This window comes from Schistocerca cancellata, chromosome 11 (genome assembly GCF_023864275.1).
Source record: "Schistocerca cancellata isolate TAMUIC-IGC-003103 chromosome 11, iqSchCanc2.1, whole genome shotgun sequence".
NCBI lineage: Eukaryota > Metazoa > Arthropoda > Insecta > Orthoptera > Acrididae > Schistocerca > Schistocerca cancellata.
The window spans coordinates 160,420,074-160,441,813 of record NC_064636.1 but is presented as its reverse complement, the minus strand read 5'-3'; the positions used below and the strand labels follow the sequence as shown (position 1 = coordinate 160,441,813).

General features: G+C 40.5%; 1 non-coding gene across 1 annotated transcript; it reads right to left on the bottom strand.

Moving 5' to 3' along the window:
- Positions 1 to 2,493: 2,493 nt before the first annotated feature.
- On the bottom strand, positions 2,494 to 2,568 carry Trnas-cga (transfer RNA serine (anticodon CGA)). The gene has a single exon. It is a non-coding gene; the product is annotated as a tRNA-Ser (tRNA).
- Positions 2,569 to 21,740: the final 19,172 nt, after the last annotated feature.

Sequence of the window (21,740 nt, the reverse complement as noted above, 5' to 3'; positions counted from 1 at the left end):
TTAATGAGTGGAAACATGTTGCCTGGTCTGACAAGTCGCGTTTCAAATTGTATCGAGCGAATGGACGTGTACGGATATGGAGACAACCTCACGAAGCTTTTTTTTTTTTTTTTTCTTTAGGAGACTTTTCAAGGTGGTGGGGGCTCTGTAATCTTGCCTCCCTGTTCCATTCCCAAACAGAACGAGGGAAAAATGACTGCCTATATGCCTCTGTACGAGCCCTAATCTCTCTTATCTTTGTGGTCTTTCCGCGAAATATACGTTGGCGGCAGTAAAATTGTACTGCAGTCAGCCTCAAATACCGGTTCTCTAAATTTCATCAGTAGCGATTCACGAAAAGAACGCCTCCTTTCCTCCAGAGACTCCCACCCGAGTTCCTGAAGCATTTCCGTAACACTCGCGTGGTGATCAAACCTACCAGTAACAAATCTAGCAGCCCGCCTCTGAATTGCTTCTATGTCCTCCCTCAATCCGACATAGGGATCCCAAACGCTCGAGCAGTACTCAAGAATAGGTCGTATTAGTGTTTTATAAGCGGTCTCCTTTACAGATGAACCACATCTTCCCAAAAGTCTACCAATGAACCGAAGACGACTATCTGCCTTCCCTACAACTGCCATTACATGCTTGTCCCACTTCATATCGCTCTGCAATGTTACGGCCAAATATTTAATCGACGTGACTGTCAAGCGCTAAACTACTAATGTAGTATTCAAATATTATGGGATTCCTTTTCCTATTCTTCTGTATCAATTTACCTCTATCTGTACTTAGTTAGCTGCCATTGTTTAAACCGATCACAAATCCTGTCAGGCATCTTGTATCCTACAGTCACTCGACGACATCTTCCCGTACACCACAGCATCATCAGCAAACAACCGCACATTGCTATCCACACTATCCAAAAGATCATTTATGTAGATACAAAACAGCGGATCTACCAAACTTCCCTGGGGCACTCCAGATGATACCCTCACGTCCGATGAACTCACCATCGAGGACAACTTACTGGGTTCTATTACTTAAGAAGTCTTCGAGCCGCTCACATACTTGGGAACCAATCCCATATGCTCGTACCTTAGGTAGGAGTCTGCAGTGGGGCACAGAGTCAAACGCCTTTCAGAAGTCAACTTGCCTTGCAACGTACTGTTGAGATCCCCAGCGCCTCGTAATCTTACGCATTTATGACCAGCCCAGCAGGATTCATGGTGTCAGCACTACTCCAGACATTTGTAGAGTCCACGCCACGTCGTGTGAGATCGCGGGGGCCCTGCACGATACTAGGCAAGTGTACCAGCTTTCTTTGGTTCTTCGCTGTAGATGCTTTAGGGTTCCCAGAGGTCCACAGGGAAAATGCCGATGCGAAGAAATATGATTCACGGAAGATTGCCAGAGTACTCAAAGGTCCAAGCGGGGATGTGAGAAAGACACTAAACTCATTCGAGGCTTGTATCCGCCAGGATCGGAGTGGATAAGCACGAAGTTAGACTTCACTGTTATTGAAACAGAATTTTCTGAAATAAAACGTGTGTGTGTGTGTGTGTGTGTGTGTGTGTGTGTGTGTGTGTGTGTGTCGGCGATTAAAATGGAAAATGCTGCCCAAAGTTCTTGATAATTTCCGTTACTTAGATTCATGGTAGCTGCAGTTACATGGCTGGTGTACCGGTGCGATGTTAGGTGCTTTTGGTTGCCAAATTACCCGGCATCACAGTATCTGCCGTCTAACAAACTACATAACAGATATCGAGTAGTTTGTGTAATTGGTAGTATTTATATTGTTAGTTTATTAACATCATATTCCTTGCATGTTTAATAAAATCCTTGAGACGCTTAGCGTACGTCGCTGGAGACATCCGTAGCTGAGATCTATCAGCAATAGAAATGCGAAACAATTATTAACGTAAATGACTCCAGCTGCTTATACCCAGAGTGTAAGTGCTCTCCTCTAGGTTATGTTCCTCCTCGGTAATTACTGTTGTGCTTTTAAATTTCGTCCTGTTACCAGAAGCCAGAGGAGGAAAGAGTCAACCGACAAAAGTTCTGGACTGGAAGTTCTGGAAGCTGTAGTTCGGTTTCACTGCCGCCTCCACACATCTCACTCTTAGGTATAAATAGAGCCAACTAAATAGTTGTCTACTTATGCTATTTTTTTCTTTCATCAAAAATAGCGCGCTCGCCATTCAAAATTATCCTCTCCTAATGCTTCCTATCGAGACTTTAACTGTAGTGTGGTATCGTGTGTGCGGATTACTAGCTGCAGAGAACAGTGGCGCAATGCTCACGCTCTATGCTCGTTGCATAGAGTTCGCTTCTGCCTCCCTCCTCTTCCCCCCCCCCCCCCTCCCCCGAATAATGTAACCGCTTGCTGAGGTGCAAGCTAAAGCTGGCGAACACTGACGAATCGATATGCGAATGCTTCCGGCTTGTGTTCGCTTCCATTCGCTCCTGTGTAAACGGATAAAGGACTGAAACTTCCTGGCAGATTAAAACTGTGTGCCGGACCGAGACTCGAACTCGGGACCTTTGCCTTTCGCGGGCAATCGCTCTACCGACTGAGCCACCCAAGCAAGACTCACGCCCCGTCCTCACAGCTTTACTCCTGCCAGTACCTCGTCTCCTACCTTCCAAACTTTACAGAAGCTCTCCTCCACAGGCTGTGGCTAAGCCATGTCCCCGCAGTATCCTTTCTTTCAGGAGTGCTAGTTCTGCAAGGTTCGCAGGAGAGCTTCTGTAAAGTTTGGAAGGTAGGAGACGAGGTATTGGCAGAAGTAAAGCTGTGAGGACGGGGCGTGAGTCGTGCTTGGGTAGCTCAGATGGTAGAGCACTTGCCCGCGAAAGGCAAAGGTCCCTAGTTCGAGTCTCGGTCCGGCACACACTTTTAATCTGCCAGGAAGTTTCATATCAGCGCACACTCCGCTGTAGAGTGAAAATTTCATTCTGGATAAAGGACTGTTAGGATTTAAACTGCACGTAGACATAGGGGTCACTACACACAGCACACGCTCGGATTAACAAAGGACGAAGAAGGAAATCGGTGGTGCCCTTTCAGAGGAACAATTCTGGCAGTCGCCTGGATCGCTTCAGGGAAATCTAAATCAGGATGGCCGGACGCAGGTTTGAACCGCCGTCCTCCCGAATGCGAGTCCTGTGTGCCAACCACTGCGCCAGCTGACCCGGTCCGTCCACACACACGTTCCACGTGTGTGGAACCAGTTTCCCTGTTCTGTCATCACTACCCCTGAAGGCCATCAGCCTCCAGCTGTTACACCAAAAGTCGAATTCAACACATTACTGAACTTTTGAACGCAATTCATGTTAGACTTTTGAAGGAGACCGCATCCCGCTACAGATATTTTTCAGAAGCTTTCACCTGTTCAGTGCGGTGTTCAAATGGCTCTGAGCACTATGCGACTTAACACCTGAGGTCATCAGTCCCCTAGAACTTAGAACTACATAAACCTAACTAACCTAAGGACATCACACACATCCATGCCCGAGGCAGGATTCGAACCTGCGACCGTAGCAGTCGCGCGGTTCCGGACTGAAGCGCCTAGAACCGCTCGCTGTGAGGTGTCAGAACAGTAAGCACCATGTAGACCGCTACTGTAATTTTTCCAGTGAGCGATGTTTACCTATTTTCTCCCTGTTCAGTTTTCAACAGCAGCACAAAATTTTTAAGGGTAAACAGGACGCACTCACTAAATAGTCAACTTTGCAACAAGACTATTTTGTAACAGGCTTCAGTTAAACTGTAGGGTGTATTTTACACCTAGTGTTCTTGTTCAAAACCTTATAAACTGTTCTTAAGTATAGCCCCCTAAAGGTGGGCATAACGGTACAAAACTGTTCACGACACTAAAATAAAATGCCATTAAAAATTAGTGGATGGACACGGAATTCAGTAAGATACAGCATGGATAATGAAACATCGAAACTAAATCTCATTAAACATTTTTAAAATGACAAGATATTTGATTTTTATAGGTGTTTTGTTTTAACCCTCGAAAAGATTGACAGTAAAACAGACGTCTGCAATGGCTAAATGTGTTCTGTAAGTTTGTGCTGTGTGAGTAACTGAAACAGACGTATCTTCAAAAAGTGAATACCTTGAAACTTGAAACTTGATTAGGCAAAATTAAACACAACGCTAAGGGTCATCTGTGTTGTTTTGCACTTTGTCGTTGTCTGTGTTACCTGCTGCAGAATATTAAAACAGGATTCTGAATATAGTACAAAAGCAGTTCGCTGAACTAATACCAATATGAAAGACTGTATACTAGTTCACAAGTTTATTGGCTATAACCCTTCAGCTCTTAGCTATGGAAGATTCACGCAATTATGATGTACATCTCTTAGGCTCAGTTCTCAATGTCTTTTGGTACCAGGAATTTGCCCCCTCCTGGCCCAAGAATGTGCATCTACGCTTTAGGACTGAAGAACTCAATTAGCAAGGCTTGATTTTTAATTTTATGACTGCGTTCGCATTTCATGTAACTAGAGCGTAAGCCTCATCAGATTATTCAAACAGAATAGTGAATTATTTCTTGGATAAACTGCAGATCCTTGTCAGAAATGGACTTGATTGGACAAAATCCATGCAACTGTTGTCTCGAAAATGGCAGTTCCTACAATATTCAAAGAGGCTGCATTCTGATGAAATTTGAATGCACGTTTTGTCTTACATTGTGTTAGCGACAGGGTAGATAAAAACCAGGGTGTTTTATAAAAAACACCGTTTTATTTTGAGTTTTTGCGATATTTTTTGCTTTGACAGAGTTCACTCTAAATTCATGCGCCTAATTGAATCAGAGCACAAACCCATTCTTACTACTACTCAATATGTATAAATTGTAGCAGGGCACACTGGACAATTAAACCTCGGATAATTTTACAGTTTACGAAGATGCCACTAATCTTGACAGCTGTCAGAGACCTATGCAGTCCAGGACTTTAAGTAGACAGCACATACATCGCACAAGCTTCGAAATATGGATCGATCTTTCAGAAAGCCCTGATAGGGAACACTGTAACACAAGAAAAAAAATAAAGAACTAGCAGTAGCGTCCTTTCACTATCTTGCTAATGCGTTAAATCCAATATTCAGAGGCAGGAGATCAACTGCTGAACGAGAAGTAGAGAAAGCTCGCTCGTAGAAATTCATCCAGGGTGAATTGAAAGTGTCTGGTCATTTAAGGGTACTGATTCTGCCGTTGTTTCCTGATGCAGTTGCAACACTGTTCCATCCAAACAGCAAAAACAGGAAGCTTCGCAACAGATTATATTACGTCCGTGGAAAGTTTCTTTTCCTGCCCTGCCAGCACTGCATACACAGAGAGAACCTTCTCAGCCCACAGGCTTGTTTGGTGAAGATTAAGAAATCGTCTACAAAAGAGCTGAGAAATTATCAGTTACTGCGTGCTTCCAAAAATCACTAAACTGTAAGTTAGTCACTGATACTACATAAAGTTAGTTTCCTCAGTGGGTTAAATGTTACTTAACTGTTCCTTATATTGAAAAACAGTTGAAATATATTTTTAATCAAGTAGTCTTCTGACAGAAAAGTTGTCTTCAATGAACCTTGCGGCTCTTTAATTTTTGTAACGCTAAATGTGTAATGTTTTATGTGTTAAATTTTCGTAGTTATAGTGGGGTTTTATTGCTTTTTCAAATGTTTCTTTGAAAACTTCACTCTTTGGGTTGGATTAAAGTAAGTGCTAGTTATCAATCTCAAATTATATGAAAAGTTATAAATTCTTCTGCTAGTTGAATGGAAATACGTACTGCATATACAAAGCATATTATCACTTCAGAAGTAAATACCCGGAATTAAATTTCTGCTCGGAACACTTTTATTGCCTTCGTACTGCATGAGACAACGACATAAATATCCACTCCCATATTATTATGAACTATTTTACATTCCGAGCAACTCCAGCTCTCAGCGGCTTGTCATAACACGCTCAGAAACGTGGTCTGTGCCTCTCTGGCCACACACGCGTGCTTTACTGCAGACTCACGCCGCCAGTGACAGAACGCACTGAGCGTGGCGTCGGGTATAAAACCTCCGACCACGTGAGCTTTCGCCAAAGTGCTGGTGTGGATGTGGTGGCCGCTATGAAATACATATTTGATTACCAGGAAACTATTCGGAGAAAATGTTCACCTGCATCGTACAGCTTGAGACGTTCGCTCAATAAGGTGTTGAATATCTTTGTTATAGTTATTAGGTGTATATCTTCCAAGTAAACCATTACAGAAAATTTTGAGTTTGCAGAGGTAACAACGCGTTGTGTAAACTCGTGTATAGTCCAGCTCATCCAGAGGATAGGCAATATGTGAGCTGTGGTAATAGTGGGATGGTTGTTTGACGGTCAAGAACGTAGGTAAGACGTGTGTGGCGCTGGACAGTGCGTGTTCGGTACGGACTACTGCAGGTTGTTTTAGAGTAGATCACACTTCATATTTGCATTCAGAGGCAGAGCTCGACGTGCAATGAAAGACCCAACAGTTCCAAAGAGGGCAGATTGTGCGGGCTCGATTAGCTTGGAGCATCGGTAACAAAGACAGCCAACTTACTGAATGTTTTAAGAGCGAATATTCCAACAATCATGACAGCCCACACAAAACATGGGAAGACATCATCGTGAAAACGTAATAGTAGGCGCAAAGGAAAACTAAATTGCTGAGATCGTCGTATGGTAACACGAATTACGCCAAAACACAACACTAGGGTTTATCAAAACTAGACATGATTGTCTTAATGGGATTTCCGCGATCATTCATAAAATATAAATATGGCTTCTCTTCGCTCGCTATTTGTCATAACTAACAGCGAACTGATAGTTCTGTACTGACAAGTTACTGCCATACATGATCTAAAGATGGGCAGCTAGCCTGAAACCGAACATTGAAAATAAAAAATAGTGATGAAAACCTGAAATGCCATATTTTACAAAACTAGGGTGGCTAAGGTGGCTTCAGAGCCCAATAGCCATCTGCGAGACCCTGAATCTATCGATACTGTCCGCCGATAACTCCATGAAGCGAATATTAATGGACGAGTTTCTATACCGAAAGCATTAGTGGCGACAACGAATTGTGCCAGGAGCATAAATCCTGGACGGCTGCTACAGTGGAAACACGTAATATGGTCTGACGAGTCAACGTCTTCCTTATGTAAGTAGACTGGTTTTTATATTGGTAACGCCACGTAGCGCTCTGTATGAAAATCACTGGCTGTGCTGTCTGCAGTCTGTGGCTAGTTTGCATTGTTGTCTGCCATTGTAGTGTTCGGCAGCTGGATGTGAACAGCGCGTAGCGTTGCGCAGTTGGAAGTGAGCCGTCAGCAGTGGTGGATGTGGGGATAGAAATGGCGGAATTTTGACATTTGTAAGAATGGATGTCATGAACTGCTATATATATTATGACTTTTGAACACTAGTAAGGTAAATACATTGTTTGTTCTCTATCAAAATCTTTCATTTGCTAACTATGCCTATTAGTAGTTAGTGCTTTCCGTAGTTAGAATCTTTTATTTAGCTGGCAGTAGTGGCGCTCGCTGTATTGCAGTAGTTCGAGTAACGAAGATTTCTGTGAGGTAAGTGATTTGTGAAACGTATAGGTTAATGTTAGTCAGGGCCATTCTTTTGTAGGGATTTTTGAAAGTCAGATTGCGTTGCGCTAAAAATATTATGTGTCAGTTTAAACAGTCATGTATAATTTTCCTAAGGGGACGTTTCACTTATTTCCAACATCGTTCCGGGTTTGTTTGGAGAACGCCAAAAGGATCTTACAATCCTGACTGCTTGATTCCAACGGTTAAGCACGGACGGGGAAGTGTGATGGTGTCGCCTGCCATATCATGGCATTCCGCTCATCCCATCATTACTCTCAAAGGCCGTGTTACAGCGAACGATTGTGACCATTTTACGTGATCAGGTGCACCCCATATTTTAAATGTTATTCCCCAACAATGATGCCATATTTCAGGATAATGCACCCATTCACACAGCCAGGACAGTACAGTCGTGGTATGAGGATGTAATGGTACTTGAATTACGTAACCATTACGGCACCTCATCTGAACCTCACGATACCAGTAATATTCTACGGTGTTTCTGCAAAGTAGTTGACATATTTCTGAGACAACAGATTTGATTTCATTTGTGATACATCGATATGTTTATATTGCAATGATATTATTCTTATGTGTATTCTTTCTTTTGTCACTATGATCTTTGACGTACTTGTAACTCTGATTTTGGGGCGTGTTAGCGATTATTAGTTAGGTGTTGAGTTGTTAGTGAGTCGAACCTTGAGAAGGTAAAGTGTTGGACGTCATGTTGGAAATACTCATAACGTAGTCAGCTTATAAAATGTGAATTTCAACTGTGACTGTGAGGATGTTTTCAAGTATGTTTTGTATTGGGAAGTGATGTTTCGTGTGATACGTGATACTGCAATGAAAGCAGTTAAAAGGAAGTGTAACTTAAATTCTGAGTGCTGATTATTTTTTTATATCACCATTGTGCTAAATTTTAAAGGTTTAATCTCCAAGAATGGTTTGAGAAGCGCATGTACAAAACTTTTGAATATAGCAGAATGAAACCCAGGCCTCTTTGCATCCGAGCTTGGAATCATAACCACCTAGATTTTCAACGATTGAGCCATGATTTTACGACGAGACCAGCGTGGGAAACACAAAAAGATCAGTGCCTAGTTTTTCATTATTACATGAAATGACTATTAACTGTGCTCTAATGACACCTGTCACATAATGACTGTTGTTGCCCGAAAATGCAGTATTTAGCAGCGTGAGCAAGTCCACAATCGTTATTAAATGCTGACCTCTGTCCTGGTAGGGTTGTTAGGAGCATGCAACTGAGCTGCAGCCTCGTCCCTGGCCAGCATAGTCCCCAGATTTGAAAATTATCCTACCCACGTGGGTGGTATTGGAGTGCACAGTCTGGGGCATATTTCTGCCTCCTTAGTCACTACAGTAGTTAGAAGTGGTTCTGATCGAAAAGTGGCATAACATTCCAATGGAGACTATCAAATTATTATATGCCAGAATAATCGCAGCTGTATTACAGGCAAATGGGGCTCCAACCCCTTATTGATGAAAGATTCCCAAGGAAGTACAGGTATTTACATTATTTTGCCTGTCCCTGTACATTATCGCATATAAAGTGTAGCCAAGATGTCGACATTGTATTTAACGTTGCGAGCAAAACCGTAGCTATCACTGTTTCCAAGATACTGAATCGTACGTCGGGAAATGGGCTGCTAGATCATCACATGCAATGTGATCTGTTCCTTCCCGTTTGTCGGTAGTCATGTAGTCATCAACTCGTCAAACACCGTAAACTGTTAAAGATATCGAAACTTGGGTTTCTGGAGGTGGTATCTCGCTAAGATCTCACATTTTGTCACGTGATAAACATTCAACCTTATTTTTTGAGATATGGAAGTATAGTTTTTACAATGGATCGACGTGGATCTTAAACAGCATTTAACAGCACTGAAATGAGAAGCACAGAGACATTGAAAACTTTAGTATTCTACATACACCTATGAGCTTAAACCGAAACAAATTTGCTAGTATGACAAGATGTAACTCCCATGTACGTGAAGTATTGTTTCATTCTGCCTTAAGACACTTTATTTCAAATGTTCAGAATATCTTATAACTACACGTAATAACACCAGCGTGCCAATTCTTTCCAGCACCGCTAAAATAGTCTTCATAGATGGGGAGCAGACTTGAACCAAGACTGTCCCTGATCGCAGCATTGTGAAACACTTTGGCACAAGTACCAAGTATAATATTATGTGCATCGTGTTCAGTACTCAAAAGTGCACGATGACAATACATAATGCTAGATGTGCTGTTATGGTAGAATGATCGATTCGACATTCGTTGCCAAAATGCCGCACTTTTTGATTAAAGTGGCAAACACAATAAATCGACGTTATTATTAGTTGACAGTCGCCATAAGAATATTGAATTACAGGTTTAGCTTTCCCTAATATAAGGCTCTTTGCAGTGACTGATACACGAATACACAAATACGTCAGAATTTATATGCACTAGAGGCTATGTTAAATACAAGTTCTAGCAATAAGTACACAACTGACCTATGTAATAAGATTTTGTTACTTTTGCTGGCCTACATTAACAGGAAATGCAATTTGTCTCGCAACTTGTAGTCTTCAGCCTGAAGATGGTGTGGACACAGTGCTCCACACTCGTCTATCCTGTGCAAGCATCTCCATCTCTGCACAGCTACTGCATCTTACATCCATTCGAATCTGCTTACAGTTATTAAAACTTGGTCTCTCCCTCTGCAATTTTGCCTCAACAACTAAACATATGGTTGCATAATGCCTCAGTGTGTCCTGTCTACCAATCGCTTGTTTTAGACATGTTGCACCGTAATTGCCTTGTTCTCCCCAATTGTGCTCAGCTCTTCCTTATTTTCATGATCTACATATCCACTCTTCAGCATTCTTCTTTAGCACCACATTTCGAAAGCATCCATTGTCTTCTTGACAAATGTTTATTGTCCACGTTTCACATACATACAAGGCTACACCCCACATGAATACCGTCAAAAAATACTGCCAAACATTTAAATTTATATTCGGAGACAATTATTTCTTCCTCGAAAAACTTTTGTGTTGTCAGTCTGCATTTGATATCCTCACTTCTGCGTTGCTTCCCTTGCAAGTCCTTGAAGAATTGCAATTGAAGTCTGTATTCTGTGCAAGTTGTAGATCCCTGATACCTCCAGAGCTTCAAAGAGAGTATTTCAGTAAAGTGTGTCAAAAAATTTCTCTTAATGTACAAAGGCTACAAACACAGTACCTTGAGAGTTCAGCCATTTTACAGAAATATAACATTGTGCTCAAATTAGTTGGTACAGTGCCCACACCCTCCCCTTCTTACATATTCCTTCCACTTTCCAGCCTTCTCTTCTTAATTTTCGCACATGTGCCATCTCTCTTTCAATATGGAAAATCGCAAAGGAAGAATTTTCTCCTGGCAGTTCTTTGTTTGCGATTTTCTCCAGGTCTGAGTTAAATTCAATATATGGTGTTTTATCCAAGGATTTTTACTGTTGTATCTTTTGCTGCCTTCGCTACTTCTCTCAAAGGTACCCATTCGTCGTGTAGTGGATTCCTTCTTGTATTGCCTAATGATCCATTTGATTTCCCATAGACTGTGGGTCGTAACTTAGGTTTCATCTCTTTAATTTGCTACCTCGTCCGGCTTCTTTAGTTGTAATCTGCAGTTCATAACCAACAAATTGTCAGTCTGCATCTGGACATGTCTTAAAATTCAAAATCTGGTTTCGAAAATCCTATTCCACATGCATCTTTCTTCCACGATTCTTAAGCAAAGTGTTAGCCATGTTTAAGTTATACCTTGTGCAGAATTCTATTAGGTGGCTTCCCCTTTCATACCTTCCTCAGAGCCCATGTTATATTTTCTCTTCCTGTTCCTGCTGCTGAATTCGTCTCTCATTTTAAGTTTTTGGCTCCCTAAACTCTGTATAACTTGTTTTGTTTTATGAAATATTTTTCAGGGGGTTCACTGTGATGTTGGCAGGGATGTTGACTTGCAGCAATGTGGTTGGTGAAGATTGGCGTTCTGTCTATGCTGGGTATGAAAATGTTAATAGCAGTTTAGAGATAATGTTGAGTATTGTTATACTACTTAACTGATCGTTTCAGTAACTGTGTGGTTAAAACATGTGATCAAAATAAAGAAAATTATAAGGATAAACTGTCAGACATTCCATTTATAAAAAGCAATGTCTGCCATACGAAAGATAACGTACTATCACTTTAATAAATTGCATTTAGGTACAGCAAATCAAAATACTAGAAGCTATTAGGGGTCACACAGTTTTTCTTATGGACCAACAAGTTCTCTAAATGTTGACTATATAATTACATAGGGAAAAATCGTGAATGGTAACTCGTCAAAGCAGAAATAAGAAAACGTGAATAATGGAATGTGTGAAATAGTATTTCGCAAAGAAAGTAAAATTTTGGCACGTATTCAGTTAACTTTGTCTTCCTTTTGTATAGACTCATGGTCCTGTGAATCAAATGCACCGCTCAATTCAGTGGGTTCCCATCTATACCTGTCCACAACTTGTGGTCTCGCAGTTGCGTTCTCGCTTCCCGAGCACGGGGTCCCGGGTTCGATTCCAGGCGGGTCAGGGATTTTCACCTGCCTCGAGATGACTGGGTGTTTGTGTCGTCCTCATCATTTCATCATCATTCATGAAAGTGGCGAGACTGGGCTGATCAAAGGTTGGGAATTTGTATGGGCGCTGATAACCGCGCAGTGGAGCGCCCCACAAATCAAACATCACCACCATCCATACCTCAGAGATGGTCCATCATTGGTTACCGCTGGCGACTGACACTTCTGGGTGGGAACGGAAATTCCGCGAACCGCCGCGGGAGGCGCTGGCTGCCGCCCTCTGGTCAGAACCGGCCTTCAATTGCCGCAGGCCGCAGCGGCAAAGGGTCTGCAGTCGGCGATGCGAAACAACATTCATTCAATAAAAGTTCCATTAGTATAGAAATTAAGCGTATAAAGTCAACTTATTTTGTTATGGCTAAGCCTAGTTACCTTCTCCTGTAGTCGCTAAGGCGCTCAGAAAAGCGGTGTGACAGCTTTGATACTGCATTATACGTCAGTGACTCAGGAACTCACTAATACCATTTGAAATAAAAACAAAATATTTGTTAATCTTATTGTGGTTTGCCAGTACCATGAATCTACGGCCATAGCTACGGAATATGAAAAGTAATCCGTGGCGGCTGCTGTGCAAGAGCACAAGAGCACGTGAACACCCTTTTGCCACCTTGCGGGTTTATTGGTTAGTATTTCTTGAATGCTGTTAAACGTTATGTACATACGCTAATCTGAAACGCACGGCACTAAATCTGCCATGCTGTGCTACGTATTTCCCCCATTAGACTCGGTGAAATTTGGCATCAATGTAAGGAGCACACCTTCACTTGTACACGTTTTAATGAACTTCTGCACTTGCGCAACTGCCATGATCTAATTGCCTTGTGGGCCAAATACATACGTATTTGATAAGCAATGTACATTGTTCAGTGTACACTTTACCACTCAACAAATACAGGGTGTTTCAACACAGTTTTAAGGTGTTGTAGTATTTATTACGTTCACCTTACAGTTGTAAGTAACACACCAAATTGAGCAACTCAGTTTTGTTTGTACACTTGTCCCCAATGGAAAGAGTGTGAAACTACAATGCGACTCAAAAAGGTGTTGACAGAGTGCGAGTCATTCACGTTTAGCCCCAAGAAATATCTCCTTGGAAAGTTTATGGGCATTTCTTTTTCGGTGAATCAACTGTAACTGATATATCTTACCTTGATGTGCTACAGCTATGGCCCGTGCCTCAATGGGAAGAAGCTGGAAACCACATCCTTATTTGGGAGCAAGGTGGTGCACCACGCCACTGGCATAACTCAGTACGCGACTGGTCAAATGACGTTAGATCAGATTAGATTAGTTTTTCTTTCCATAGATCCGTGCTGAGGAGATCCTCATGGATGTGGAACATGTCATTTTTTAAGCTGAAATAACAGTACTAATAGTATGAATATATTCAGAAGATCACTTGTTTCTATTAAAAAATTCGTCAGTGGAGTAGAAGAAGTTGGCGACTAGTAAGTCCTTCAGGCTCCTTTAAACTGATCTTTATTTGTGACTAAATTTTTTATGTTAGCTGGCAAATTATTGAAGATGAGTGTTCCTGAGTAGTGGACCTCTTTTTGAACTAGTGCTTTTAAGTCCTTGTGCAGATCATTCTTGTTCCTGGTATTGTATGTATGAACTGAGCTGTTTGTTGGAAAAAGAGATACATTATTTAGGACAAATTTCATTAAGGAATAAATGTACCAAGAGGCAGTAGTTAGTATACCCAGTTCTTCGAAGAGGTTTCTACAGGACGTCCGTGAATTTACTGAACAAAACATACGTATTACACGCTTTTGGACTCGGGAACTTTTGACTTGAAGAGTTATCCCAAAATATTATACCATATGACATTATGGAATGAAATTAGGCAACGTATGCAAGCTTTTTCATTTCTATGTCGCCTGTGTCTGCTAACACTCGAATTGCAAATACAGATTTGTTAAGGTGTTTCTGCAGTTCTGTAGTGTACTCCTCCCAACTGAATTTATCAAGTTGTAATCCCAGGAATTTAAGACTGTCAACCTCTTCTATCTGCTCTTCTTCATACTTTATGCATATGCTGGGTGGAAACCTCTTACAGGTTCTGAATTGCATATAGTGAGTCTTTTTGAAGTTTAATGTCAGTGAGTTGGCTTTAAACCATTTATTAATATCCATGAAAATATCATTAGCAGATGTTTCCAGAACTCCACTAGACATACTATTTATTGCAATACTTGCCATCTGCAAACAAAACGAACTCTGCTTCTGGCAGTGTAACTGATGCGAGATCATTAATTTACACAAGAAAAAGCAAGGGTCCTAAGATGGATCCTTGTGGGACACCACATGTAATTTCTTCCCATTCTGATGATGACTGATGACTTAATTCACTAGTCCCTTGCACTGACACATTTTGTTTCCTGTTAGAGAGGTATGACTTGAAGCGTTTTGTAGCACTGCCTATGACACCATAGAATTCTAATTTATTTAAAAGGATATTGTGGTTCACACAATCGAATGCCTTTGACAAATCACAGAAAATACCTGCTGCTTGTAACTGGTTATTCAACGAATTAAGTAAATTTTCACTGTATGTGTAAATAGCCTTCTCGGTATCAGAACCCTCCAGAAATCTAAACGGTGTTCTTGATAATGTTAGTTGTGGTCAGATGGTTGAGAAGCTGCCTGTACATTACTTTTTCCAAAATTTTTGAGAATGCTGGCAAAAGTGAAATCGGTCTGTAGTTGTATGGTATCTCTTTATCCCCTTTCTTGAATAGAGGCTTAACATCTGCATATTTTAGTCAGTCAGGAAATGTCCCAGTTATAATTGACTGGTTACACAAGTAACTTAGAATTGTACTAAACTCGCAAGAAGGTGCCTTGATTAACTTTGATATTTCATCATAACCACCAGAATGCTTTATTTTTAAAGATTTTATTATGGAAGTTATTTCTATTTGTATCCGAGCAGTCAATTGGGCGGAAGGAGCCGATTGACCTGGCATTTCAAGCGTGACCACGTTCACACACCATCTGACATGAACATGTGTATGTCCCTCCGATACCAGCTGATCTATCCGACTTTACAGACAGTGTTACTGCAACAGTTACTCCTGACACATTGATCAATGTTTCGGAACAACTCGCCTATCGACTCGATGTGTGGTCGGTGTTCACACTGAATAATTGTAAGAGAAACTGTTCGTGTTTCTCTATCATTTAATGTATTATTTATAATCGTAAAGTGAAAGTAATATGTAGTACAAAGTCTTAAAACCAATGTATTCATTTTGAAACACCCTGTATATGCCAGTGCCACGAGGTGCCAGTGCACTTCATCTACGTTCGCCATAAATCCCACAAGGTGATAGCGCACTACACAGATATGCAAATTCACTCACTGTCTAATAAAATCAGATCGGAATCAGTGAATGCTATAGTTATACTGATAAAAAAAGATATTTCATGGGATTCTGAAGTATACTACATAAAGTTCTGGATTTTATCATACAGGAATCCATTCGAGGCGCTTAGAGCCATAAAGCACATAATGGTCGATTGGGAGAGTGTAGCATTTGTTGATGTTTCTGACGTCTGTCATGTTTATGTCTGTAGGCCCACATTCTATGTGTATCTGAACATTAACGAATAGTTGTCCCACTGTCTCAATGGTTTCTTTGAAATTCTCAAATATGGGAGTCGAAGACGGTGTGCTTTTGGCCCTTGTGGCTCTGAGCGCCCCATTTGCGTTAGTTGTGTGACCTTGTTGGTTGACAGTACTATTTGAATTTAATCTTTTCCACAAACGGCAGTTAGTATTTGGAGTTGGTTGTCTACTGTGCAGGAATGGGCTTTTCTGTGGAGTGTCAACGTGAACTCTGTTGAACCTCTCTTAAGCACAGACAGAAAAGAAAATTACCAACAAAAAGTAGCCTGAAAGAAACTAGAGCATTTCAGACCCTATCTATTGTCTAAAACACTGACGAAATCAAATAACCCTGACTACAAGCGAACACTTAACAAAGAAAGTGTATAATAAGCGCCAGTTACGTGGCGGCAATGTAAGACTGCCTGATTTTCAGCCCAGAAGTTACTCCATTAACTAATAAAAGAATTAGGGGTGTTGTACATTTGTACGAGAAAATAAAAAGCACGAAAACTCCCACTCTCAGAAAAATGAGAAACGGGGAGTAGCGAGAAGAATCATCATCGGTAAATAGAACATTGGAGAAGTAGATCGGGTTAGCGAGGATTTGCTGCTGTGCCCACTGACAGAACTGTCCACGATTCTGGAAATCATTCCCATGCAATTCTTGATATAGGTGTACATGGTAAGGATGGAACAGGTGACGTGTAAGAACACGACGTACACTGGTTTTAGGAATGCCAATCGCGTGTTCAGGCTGCTGTGTGCTCACATGTGGATTCATAGCAACTGAAGCAGGAACAGTAACTCCGGCAGCTTCGTCTGTGCGAGTGCAATGACGATGGCGTTGTTGTGGGTTGAAACTTCCCGTTTCCTGAAGCGTCTCGCGCCTCTCGCCCCATCCCATCCTAGAGTGTGCTAGTGTCAGTTGGCTCAAGGAAGAGGCTAAACGCAGAAGTTAGCGTTCGCTAATGCTCTGCTCATGCAGAAAGCTGCCAAAACAAAAATAACTGTTATCATATGAAATATTTGATACGTTTTTTATACTAATATCATCTTGCGGACCCCTCTGGCATAGATCGCGGACCCTTGGGGGTCCGTGGACCACCTGTTGGGAACCACTGCTCTATAGAATTGCAGGCTCTTGCTTGTATGTATAACAATGTTCTTCTGAAATACTGCAGCCTAGAAATCAAATTTCAACGTTTCATTTCTCTTTCCTGTTTCCTTCGTTTCACTGGGTGCAGAATGGAAGCACTTTTTTAAAATTTTTGTCTAGCTGAAGAGTGAGACTTGATTCTTCGTGTTTCCTGAATGAGAAACCACTCAAATCAGTCAGTATACTTTCCTCGCCAGTGACAACAATCATGATTCACATCTGTCATCAGATATCTCTCCTATTTTGGAACACCATCTAACATTTGGTGATGAATCAGATGAAGACCCACAAAAATGAGCAAATGTTAATTAGAAGCAGTTAAAGCTAACTGATGGTGACCAAGTTCAGAGCTATTGCAGACAGTCAATGAAGGTGACATTACCGATGTGCACCCCTTTACAGAACAGAATTTAGACACAGAGGAGAAAGACTTTGAAGGACAAGCAGTACCATAGAAATTATATAAAAATTGAGAAAACAGGGATATAAATGTTTTCAAAATCAGATACTGGTGCAAAGAATCCAACATTTCATCGACAGGACTCCATGTTCCAGGAGCTTACATGAAAGATTCATGTTGAGACAACTGCGGAAGTAAATGTCATAAGAAGTTTGTCCATGCACAAAGGCTGAACATTTCTTAAAGATATTACAGATTAGAGATATATGAGAGAAAAAGAGGCTTCATTTGCAGTAATTCCGGCAAGATCTTTAAAAAGCTAGCACATGAGTGAACTCAAAAAGGAACTTCACTGTTATGTTCTACTTGCTATGAGGAACAGAATGAATCCAAGTCTGTAAGACCATGTTTCTGAATAAACTTGGAGTCTGTTAAGGTGTTGGGGTTATAGTGATGAACAAAAGAGCTTTGGAAAACACAACTGAAGCAGGTAGAAGGACCATCATCTAAGGAAATTGAGTTCACCAGAAATCTGAGATGGTGTGAGGAATCAAGTTGTGAGTTTTTCAGTGGCTCAGTCTTACTACGTTCACTCTGGAAAAAGAAAATAAAATTCCTAAGATTGTCACTTAACATCACACTCATAAGATCCCTGTACAAATCTGTACATACAGGCCATATTTACAGGAAGACACTTTCAGAGGATTATAGTATCTGTATTCATCATCACAAAAAAGATAAGTGACGTCTATACATGCCCTAGAGTACCACTGGTGTCAATAAAGGAGCACCTACACCTTATTATAATGCTCATCTTTTAGGAACAGACAGGAGATGAAACAAGAGATGGAGTGAGCCCAAAACTTATATAGGACTTTTGTAAACTGCAACTTCTGTTTCCAGCAGGTTTTGTTGAGAACAACTGATCCCATCAACAGTGCTTTGTTTTATAAGCTGCGACTGATTTTTGTTTTTAATTTTACAGACAATAACAAAGTCAAAACAAAAAGACTGTTTCCTGTGTTCGGAAATACAAGAAAAACGAGGAAGATGTGAGATAGCGAGATTTGTATGGATCTTGAAGGCTCTATCTGCAATGGGGAAGCTCATTTTAGCGATTGTTGTGCAGGACAGAATCTAAACAGATTTGTTGCAGCAATGTGCTCGTCTGCTCTTCAGGAAATATCTAACCTAGAATTAATCAAACACTGGAAAATCTAACCTATAATTCCTTGATTTGAAAATCATGTTTATTCATCACAGTGAAATGGAATGTACCTCATTGCATTTGGCAGTCACTACAGAATTTTAAAAAAGTTGGTAAAAGTGGACTGGCCTGCTGACTGAAATACTATTGATGACTATGGGAGAAGAAGGGGGTGACAAACCTTATATTGTTCGTGAAACAACCCGTGAGAAGATTAGCAATTGACAGTATCATATGATTCGCTATGTTGCTGTTTCGAAAGAATATGTGAACAAGAAACTAGTCAGGTGGCTAAGACCGAGGGAGATGGTGCAGTGGTTAGCACACTGGACTCGCAATTGGGAGAAAGATGGTGCAGACTAGTATCTGACAACAGGGATTAAGGTTTTCTGTGACTTCCCTAAATCGCTCCAAGCAAAAGCTGGGGTGTTCCATTTCAAACGGCACGGCCGATTTCCTTCCCCATCCTTAACACAGTTGTACTAAAATAGCTATAAGGGTTTACCAAAGGGATAGAATATCCCATGAAATTTAATTTTCGCATTTTAATCTTTCCCTTTCTACCTTACTGCTTGTCTCACAGCCCACGGCATAGAGCTTCATCTTGGTGGAAGTTCTTTGGTTTAGCTGGTGTCAGTGCGACGAGTGCGTAGTCAGCTGCAACTTCGTGTGTGTGACATTCTGGTGGTAATTTATAAGCGTTTATAAACTGCAAACAAGATTGAAAAAATTGTTCCGGGAGTAAATTAACACGGTATTTCATTTATATTACAATAACAGCTGAGTTGATGACAGTGTGTGGATGTTGTAATTTTTCAGGTTATGTTCATAACAGCCAAATACCTGATTTATTAGTGGTTGCTATTTTTGGCCTATCCGGTAAAGTCGCTACGTGTATCTTCATAAAAGAAACGGTTGAGATTACGACGTGTTGTCAGGAGCAGTTTGCCTATGCAGTGATTTCCGTCATGTATTTCGTGACTGACGGGAAAAGGCGGACAGTGAAGTTCAAACATTCGCTATGTTAGTGCGGTTATGTTGACTTAAGTGTCATAATGTTCGTGATGATAATTTGCTGTGATCTGATGTAGACATAGAGCGGCGCCAGATTGTAGTGCTAACGTAAGCATTTTTTCAAGTCATGGTTTGAGCAAGTTCACATGAAAGGAAATGCTGTCATTATGTTGAATTTTGTTAGTTTTCACTGTGCTTTGATTATTCGTGCCGTTATATTCGTCTAATCACGTGTAAATACCATTTTGTTGTAGTGTGTGGGTTTTAATGGACTTCTGTATAAGAATACTGTAATTTAGGAACTGGCGAAATACGATGTACAAATTAACTGTAATTCGTCAAACATAAAGCATTACATGTCATCGGAACTCAATAGATCACTCATCATAGTTACAGTTAGTAGGAAGTAGTTTCAGTAAATCAGTTTCGTAAGAAAAAACTCACCAGTGTTTAATCTTGATGGTAATTAAGAATGAGAGCTTCCGCATTGCAGTGTGCAATCTACGTTACATGTTTATGGTTTTCTTTAATACCAGGTTAAGATTCCAAAGTGATGCTTATGGTAAGTTGAGTATACAACGGTGAATGAATACAGGTAGAGAAAGTTTCAGTAATACCTATGTTGAATATGCATAGTCATTGATAAACAATCTGTATGTCCAGATTTTCATCATGTCCCTATTGGACTGAAAATAACACAATGAACAAAGTGTAGAATGAAATATTTGGTGTTATCCAGTAATTTCTCTTCGATCTATTGACTGTTTTGATTGTTTGTAATACTGAAGTTAGTGCATGCACAAGAAAATACACATCTTCCAAAATTGCCACATAGGACAGTATCTACAAGCCAGTGTTACAAAGAACCAGTAGCAACTGTAAATACTCCATTTCCAGTGCATGTTATTTTGATTGTTCTCACTCTTCATGACATGAAAAATGTAAATGAGCTTATATCACCGAACACACTTTTCCTCAGCCACTTTGAATCTGTTTCCTGTGTAATCGCTCATCTACTGCACCCAGTAGATGAGTGAAAATACTGCCTTTGAGCGATACCTCATGGTAACAATGGAAACAGAGTGCACCTATTCTTATCTGATTGCTTTTCTTTTTCAGACTGTAGAACTGAAGCCATGGACCAGGACCCAACTATGTGGATAAAAAAAGAGGAAACAGATGAAGTAAAAATTGAGTTACACTCCATGGTGAGTAGCTTACTCATATTTCTTAACTGTGTTTCATTAATTTATGTGTATAGTGTGTGAATACATACAATTCGTATCATACTGCTGGAAACGAGTAATTGTGTTTACTAAACTGATGAACATTCAGTCTTAAATATGACATGTTGCACAGTTTGAAATAAGCCTTGTATTAAACCTCACATAGAACTGAGCAAGAGTTTCAATTTAATGTTCAGTAAACATGGAAAACCTTAATGCACAATCCAGTTACACAGATAAGGTGGTTGCCATAAAGTGGGTATATTCTGCTCTGATACAATTCTTTTAAATGCCAACCTTAATATGCAGCTTAAGAATAACTGACTATAGTGAATGTTAAGTGCCATTACATTTATAAATGGTATGGCTGCAGTTAATGCATTATTGCAGTGTATTGTGGTGTGGAATCAGAATTGTCATTTATTTATTGATGAAGTCACATTCGCATGGTCACCAACCTGAGAAGTACATTTTGTAGTACTATTAACATTAGGGGTTGACTTTGAATATGTGAACAAAGTGTAAGTAGAACTGTCAGCACTAAAGTTAAAGTTCAGACAAATATCATCTGGAAGCATAAATTGGTACACAGCTGGTAGGTGCAGAATGAATTTGTATGTTGGCAGCAGTTTTGATGAAGCCGTGGGGTTACGTATTAAATATTGATAGGTTTGTTCATAATCACTTTCTGCATTTGCTGCACATTGTTACACACATTGTTTGTGAAACTGGCAGAATGTTACATATACATGTCACTTAAAATCTGATGTAGTGCAACTGTTTGTAGGGTATTTGGCTATCAGCAGGCAAACAAATTCACTTGGTCCCATTAATATTTTTATTTTGC